Source organism: Quercus lobata, chromosome 7 (genome assembly GCF_001633185.2).
Source record: "Quercus lobata isolate SW786 chromosome 7, ValleyOak3.0 Primary Assembly, whole genome shotgun sequence".
NCBI classification, from domain to species: domain Eukaryota; kingdom Viridiplantae; phylum Streptophyta; class Magnoliopsida; order Fagales; family Fagaceae; genus Quercus; species Quercus lobata.
This window is the reverse complement of record NC_044910.1, coordinates 10,777,706-10,786,292: the sequence shown is the minus strand read 5'-3', so window position 1 is coordinate 10,786,292 and position 8,587 is coordinate 10,777,706.

Sequence of the window (8,587 nt, the reverse complement as noted above, 5' to 3'; positions counted from 1 at the left end):
ATAACAACCACTTCATGTGAGGTTTGAATCATGCAATAATTCTTGTAAAGTCGTTCACCCGAACTTATCTAATATTCCATTCCAATGCCTCCTTAATGCAATCCAATGAATTTGTGTGCACGTCAACCTGAGAGAGATAAAAGAATTAGGGTTAAACCAAGTATTAATAATAAAAAATAAATAAATAAAAAAAGAGGAAACTTTAATCAACAAACCAAGTAGCTAGCATGCGTGTTAATTAAGATAATAGTATATATTTGTTAGAGTTTGTGTTTGATTTAATTGGGAAACCAAGTAGCAATGTAATCTCTAAAAAAAAGGCAACATAAATTCCTATGAAAAAAAAATCGAACCTATTAGCGTATCCCCCTCAAGAAAAAAAGAGTAGAGTATATTCCGGAAAAAAAAAAAAAAAAGAAAGAGAGAGAGTTGTGTTTGATTGTAGGCCAAAACAAAAAGAAAGAGCCCTTATCAAAATCCTCTAAAAAATAAAAATAACATAAATTCTTTAAAAAACCAAACCAAACCAAACCAAGTAGCATAACTAAAAGAAAAGATAAACAAAAGAAATAGGAACTTGCAAAAAATAGAACCTCAAAAAGCTGTTGGAACATTTGACAATGTCTGTTTAAATTGTTTGGAAACCAAATCTGAAAGTAGAAGAAGAAAAAGAAAGAAAAGGATGTAGAGTCAAACTGAATATCTTCAATTTAAAGAAGAATGAGAGATAGAAACTGGCAAAGTATACGTGAGTTTGTAGGTCTTAAAGTATAGGAGTTTTAATTTACATATTTATCCATGTTTGAAAACTTGTAACTGAGTATGATGAGGGCATTTTAGGTATCAAAATTGAGAATTCCAAACATAAGAAACCTCTTAAATAGTAGTATAAATATCTACTACAATAAATAACAAAAACCACCACCAACACAATAAAATAATACAACGTTCGTGTGTATTCTAATAAGTATTACTGTTTACTCAAAATAATAATAATACAACTTGTTAGGTTCTAAAAGTTTAGAACAATTGGCAAATTGTGAATACAAACTTGTCTAGATATAGATCTTAAAGTCTATAGGTATTATTAGACAATGCTCAAGGTGATTCAAGTCAAGATTCAAGAACATACAAGCTGCAGGAAGAAGATTTCATAATCTGTTTGGTTCGATCAATCGAACCATCGACCGAAAAATACGTTCGATCGATCGAAAGTCGTATCTGCAGAATTTTAATTAAGCCCAAATAGCAGTTCAAGCCCATTTAGGATTAGGGTTTCTAATCTACTTCTCCCAGTATATAAAGGAAACCTTAAGCACATTTTTATAAGGCTTTAAAGAGAGAGAAGAGTGTGCCTATTTTTTATTTAGGGTTTTGTTCCTAAAAAGCTCTCTCAAATCTTCTACCGGTGTTATAACTTGAAGAATCTCAAGATCCGATATTGTAGAAGTTGCTGCCTTTTCTAGTTATCAAAGGTGTTGATAATCTAAACTTTCAAGGGTGGTCTTGGAGTCACAAACAAGAGAGTTTGTGTTGCTAAACCTTTGAGTGGGATCTCAAAGTCATAAATGTGGGTGTTTGTGTTTTGCAAAGGCCAAAGAAAGAAGGAGTCCGTGGTCTCAGAGCTTGCACGTGGTCGTGTCAGTAAGTTTCTACTAGTGGGTAGCAATAGGATGTTAGTGGTCTAAGTCCTATTGGAAAATTTCGATTCTTTCATAGTGGATTCAGGTTTACCTTGAGGATAGCTAGGTTAAATCCTCCCCAGATTTTTACCGGTTTGGTTTCCTGGGTGATCATATCATTGTCTTGTTTATCTTTCCACTGCTATGCATGATATGATTGTGTTAACCCTAGACTTGTGGAATTTGGACTAAGTAATAACTTGGCTAATTAACTAGATTAATCCAATTGTGTTTTAAGGGGTCTAAAAACTATCACAACTTTTAAGAAAATATTGTTTTTTTGCCATCATTGGCTGTACACTGTAGCTCAACAGCCAAATTTTTTGGCTTTCCTTCCACCATTGTAGCATACTTTTTATTATTGGTGGTGCTAAAAATAGCAATATGACTTTTTAGCACCACCAATATGCTTTTTACTAAGGTTCACTTTTTCGACTCATCAATATATTTCTCTCTAACTTTACGTTTGAGACATTTCAATTTTTATTCTTTGAGATTACCATTCATGCTAGCTACAAATAATCGTATGACTGACTAGCCATACGAATCTTAAGTATCCTCGTCAATGACTGAAGGAAATTGTTTTGGAATTGAGCGGTGCGCCATTTTTTTTATTTTTTTATTTTTTTATAATTACTCCTTTACATCCTAATTGTGAAAGAGGGAATCAAGAGGGAATCGCATTCTTCTCCTAAAAAATACCAATCAATATCACTAATTACTTAGCTACAAAAGTTTCAATAATTTCATCATTTTGTTGGCATTATTCATCTGTTATGAACTTTGGTGTTGACCAATCCAATCCATCTTTATTTTCCTCTTGTTTTTCTCTCCCACCCTGTTACGGCTATAAAAAAAATCACTAACTTTTTCAAATATTACTCACATGACATTTGAAAATTGAAAGAGTACTCTGAGTGACCATGTCTAAAACACCATGAATACATAGTGTGAAGGAAGCGGTGAAACTCTCAGTGTCATAAACTTTTCCTTCTTATCTTTTAACAAGTTGTTTCTTTCACAGTGTAACTGAAATCGTGAATTTAACTCACATTTTTTTATAGCAATATTGCATTATTGTTAGGGGCTTAGGACAATGAATAATGTAAGTCCACCTGAATGCAGCTAAAGGCCATCACGAGCCACGAAACCACCACTTACATTGCTATTTTATCTTTAATTATGCAAAAAAAATTGATCACATAAAAAACTACAATCTTTGACACAATTATTCACATAACAAATTGTGAACGGCAAAATAAAATTAATATATATAAAAATAATAAACAACTAGTGATTGGTAAAAAATATATACGACAATTAAAGTTAATTATGTCACTCTCCATTTTCGTTTGTTCTATTTTCTTCTCTTTTCCCAAAAAAATGACCTAGAAAATGATGGTGAAATAGTTTCTTTCCACCTCGTGACTCATGAGTAGGACTAGGTCTCTAGGACTTTTACTAGATCACTAATACTGCCTTGGTAGGAGAAATTATAAGGTCTTCATGGTGGACAAGTGATGTGGTTTACCATTTCAATAAAAGACTTCCACTTGTTTAAAATTGTAGAGTATGGATGAAACTAGTTTCTTGAATATTTGAATATTCAGTATTAAATGGCAAAAATATTTTATTCATAATTTCATACTATAGTCCCAATATTCTTATCAAGAGTATTATAAATGCTAAAATACTTTTTTTAACATTTATAACCATAAAAACCTACTCCATCAAAGATGTTATACGCTAAAAAATTTGACATCTTGCTACAGTGAGCTCTCATTTTTTAGAGTGCACTATAGCAAGATGTTATAATTTTTTAATGTTTTTAATTCTCTCTCTCCTCAGACTCAGACTCACTCTCGTTCTCTCATTCGCTTTCTCTGACTCTCCCTCTCATTCTCTGTCCTCTTTCTCACTCTCCCTCTCTCTTGTGGACTGATTGATTCTTGGGTCACAGTGCGGTGGTTTATTGGTCCGATTTGGGTGGTTGGGTAGTGGGTCGTGGGTCCAATGAGGTCGTGGGTCGATGGTCGTGGATCCGATGGGGTCGTGGGTTGACGGTCATGGGTTTGATGGGGTTGAGGATGGAGTTTTTTTTTTTTTTTTTTTTTTTTTTTCTTTTTTGTGGTGGTGGTGGGTCGATGTGGCTGGTGGTTGATGATGGAGGTGGTTTTTTTTCTACTGAGAGAGAGAGAGAGAGAGAGAGAGAGAGAGAGAGAATGAATAAAAAATAATATAGAAAGAATATTTAAATGAAATGGTAAAAAAATAGAAGTTTTGATATTAGAGGTATTGTTAATTGGTTTGTTAAATGCTATAAAATTAGGTTTTTAGATGCTAAATGCTAAAAATTTTAGAACTCTTGATGAGAATGCTCATTAAAAGTGGGTTCCATGCCTGACTTCCGACCCTGACTCCCTAATCCCATATAAATAAATAAAACAATCATATAACAGATATTATAAAATTAAATCTTATCATATATGTTTCCTTTAAAAAATAAATTGTGTACAAAAGGATGTCGTCTTAAAGTTTATAATGAGTCAAAAAGAATGATATTGTCGGGCAATAATGCATATACCGATTGCGTTGTGCTTGACTTGTAAAAAAGATAGGATTGCTTGCACCATTTGGCGATGAGATCTCCTGCTGTCCTGCAATCAAGTTTGTTTGTTTTGTTTTGTTTTCTTTATTATTTAAGTGTTTATTGCTGGTCGTAGTTCTTTGAATTGATTTTCGGAAAGCCAATAAATTGAGAAATCACGCTAGTATTACATAAGAGTAGTCATGCATAACAAAGAAAGATCATATAAGGTCTTAAGCTCATAATATAGACAAAAAGGAATATTAATCAAGTATTGAACAAATGATATAATGTCCTCAATTCTATATAACAAAGTGTGGATATCGAGGGAGGTGATGAAGGAGAAAGAAATGACTACTTATACTACACACACAAACGCTATTCTTTTGAGTTGTTGTATTTACACCAAACTAGAACAAAGAATACGAATGGTGAGAATTAGTTAGAACTAATTGTTGGGAGTTGATTTATTCTTGCCTTACTCTTTGAGATTTATTATGGATTAACAAAGCTATTATTATCCATCTTTCTATTTGATTGCTGGCTTTAGAAAACATGGTAATATTGAAATTCGTTGTCAGTTGGATAATAGGGTTAGCTGCTTTAATGATTGTTTTGGGAAATTTTTTAACCAATCTCATGTTCTGAGCTTTGTTGAAGGGAAACAACCCTCTTTGAAACCTTTTTATTTTAGCTTGGAAAAACTATTCGAATTTTGTGTCAAATGCAATAATAACTTTAGTTAGTGTTTTTATTTTTTGTGTGTTAGTGGCTAGCACATGGGTCTTCTCATGTGCTAGTGTTTTTATTTTTTGTGTGTTAGTGTTTTTATTTATTTATTTTTTTTTTTTGTTCATCCAAAAAATAAATAAAAATGGGTCTTCTCATAGACCCTCAGCTTCTATAATTGTTTGAAGCTCACTTTGTGGAGTCCAAGTTTAGGTTCATAAATAAGCCCAAATAAGATCATTCTTTACCCTCCAAACTACATTTCTTCAATTCTCTATTAAAAATTATTGGGGTTTTACTTTATCCGGACTTATAATATGAATGTTCAAATAGCGTATAAAACACTATGAACATTTAGACCCCCAATTTCCAAATTATCAATTCAAGCTTATTATCAAACAATTAATGTGCGGAATATGAACATAAGCATATAACAGAATTAATAAACAATCTAAACCAAAAAAATCACATCCACAGCAAAAATTAAATGGCAAAGATTAAGAGAGGAGAGATGCAAACACAAGGACCACACAGCGATGTGTTATCGAAGAGGAAACCGAAGCCCTCGGCGTAAAACCTCTCCGCCGCCCTCCAAGCGGTAAATAATCCACTAAAGAATCAGGTTGGGATACATGAACAGCAGAAGACTCTCTAAGCCTAATCTACCCAGTGTACCTAAGCCCTCCAAGCTCCTACTCCAATGAGGTTACGCCGAACATATTTCTTCTTTAGCTTACCGGATTTCGCTATAGCCCATAGCATCAACCAATATGAAATTGGTCCCTTCCTAACTGCTTCCCAAAGCACCAAAAAGTCTTCTCACAGATGTGGGTATGGTGAGAAAATGTTTTGGTAATGTACCTCTCAAGGATGTAACAATAGAGAGGGTGAGAGTAGAAGAATTTGAAAAGTCTTTATGTGAAGATTGTGGATGAGTCAATCTTGTTTTTTCTCTAGGGTTTCTCTCTCAAAATTCTCTCTGGAAGCTCTCTACATTTCGTGGGTATAAGGGGTATATATACTAGGGTGAGAGTGAAATGCGAAGAGTTAGTTTTTCAAAACAGAGCTTGCTGGCGACTTGACTGAGCCGCGAGTTCTAGCCGCGAGGTAACTGAATGGCCAGAATGGACTTTTTGTCCTGTAGTGCTATAGCTGGCATGACGGTTCAGCTTCTTTGCACGCTTGGCATATGTGCAACTTCTGACGGCTTGCAAGCTGCAAGCCACCCGTGAGATCCAGTCGCGAGTTCCTGCTTCTTTGCATAATATTGAGCATTTTTTCACACTCTCTCACACACTACCTATATATGATTCCCACCTAAATACAGGGTTACTAATTGCTAAAATACAAGCAAATTTGGCATGGAATAAAGCCAACAAGATGGTTGATAAAATTCAACCTTACAATCTCCCCCTTTGACTATTCTGTGACAAAACCCTAAAACAAACTCTAAACTTAACATGTGAGTTGGGAACAATTGAACAAAACTTACTCACACCTAACTCTAAAATCTGTGTAGCTCTTGAATCATATGAACAAGAATCTCCTGAAACACAACAACACAATATGATCATTGTATGTAAAAAAACTTGTAATGCATATGAGATAAGCATAATGCGATCAAGCAAAATGGAGTAAAGTAATAAACCATGGCCTGACCATACAAGCAATCACTATAAAATAGTGACCATAATGCTCATTCACACTTGGAAATGCCGCTGGGATATCACTGTCACATCCTGAAGTTCTCCTTCTTTGGGCGCCTTGCTAGAAGAACCGCTGGCCTGCAAGTCTTCCAACGGGGTGATCTCTTCCTCGGGCTGATCACGAGTAGCCGCGGGGCTAGTCGAAGTGGCCTCGCGGATGGCTGCCGGGTAGAATATGCTCTCCGCCCTCCACAAATCGGATGAGGCATCCACCCCAGCTCGCTTCAATGCTTCCTCCCAAACCTGGGAGCAATAAAACCTACACACACCAGGGATCTGCGCCTTAAGGATGGCCTGGGTCTCAGCTACTCCCATGTTGTAACCATCGTCCTCGGCCGTATTCTTGGCAGCTTCCGCCTCATTCCTGGCAAACTCGGCCTCCTGCTTTGCCCTTACGGCTTCATCACGGGCATATTCTGCCACTCCTTTCTCATGCAGAGCCGTGGCCAGCTGCTTATTTAAATCCTCGATCAGAGCTCTGGCTATTTGCAGCTGGTCCTCGGCTTCAATTGCGCGCTTGGTTTGGTCCTTGGCCTGTTTTTGGGCACTAGCAAGGCCCGCCGAGACGTTATTCCTCTCGCGAGTGGTCATTGTTAAGTCATCCTTGACTTGGGCAAGTTCCTTTTCAGTAGCTTCGAGAGTCTTTGAGGCCGTTATGCGCCTCTTGCGTTCGTTCTCGGCCACCTTATTCCTGTCATGCACTTCTTCCTCCATCCTATAGGTTGCCTGGAGAGCCTGTCAAGAAAGATGAACGTGTAGTGAGTGACAAACTGGTGACAAGAATTAGTAAAGTGTTAGGTTTCAAGAAATCTTACCATGCCCAAATATCTCTTAGTACTGAGAAAAACCTCCTGCATCCTCATTCTCTTCAGCTCTTCCATGTCATTAGGAAGTAGCATGGTTCTCCCTAATGCATCTGCCACGTATCCACCCTCGCCGTCTCCAAGGTCCCTCAGAGAGGCAGTTTCCAGTAATGGACCCCTGTGAAGCATTGGGGCAGGAAGCCAGGCGCTCGGAGAGGATTGGGAATCAATTCCTTTTCCTTTGCCTTGAGAGGTTTGAACTGCGGGTCCTTTGCCTCTGCCTTGGGGTCCGATCTTCGGTTGTTTTGTGGGCGGAGTCTCATCCTTCTCCTTAGGAGGTTGGGATTTTCCCTCGTCCACGATGTCCTTGCCCTTGGGGCTCCTTTTTCTCTTAGAATCAGCAACTTCGGGTCGAGGAGACCGAGCTGGTTGGGAGGAAGTGGGAGGTTCGTAACGGGTGGACTGTGGTTGGGACTTGGTGGAGGATGACCTGGTTTGAATTGTAAGGGGCCGAGCTGGTGGAGGAGGAGCATTGGGTTGTGGTGCCTCCTAGGTATCCTTCCCTGGTTGGTTCTCGAGGAGTTGGAGAAGGGGGGTTAAAGGTATTCTTTTGACTCCCATCTCGGCTTGAGAAGAGGTGCCTATTAATGATAATTCCGCCTCGGACAAGGCTGGGTCACCTAGGTCACCCGGAGGGTCCTCGGATTGGTAGATTAAGTCGAATACCCCAAACCCTTCCTCCGGCTGACCTGGTTCACCCTCGTCCTCTGCTGCTTGATGGGACGAAGAAGGGCCCACCAGGGGGATGTTCTTGGGGACAGTTGGCTCCTGCGAGATCAAGAACCCCTTCTCTACCACTGTAATCTTTGGAAGCCAAGGACGGCGGGCACTGATCACGTGCTTCGCGTCCCCGAACGACTTCTGAACCGGAGGGTACCCTAGTATTTTGTGAGCTGCACGAACTTGGCCATCACTGTCATTCACAAAAACTGCCGCTTGTAAAACGGTCTCCAAATCTGCCCGATTGACTAAATGAAAATGCCGTTTATAGGCGCGTTCATCTACAAAAACAACAAACAT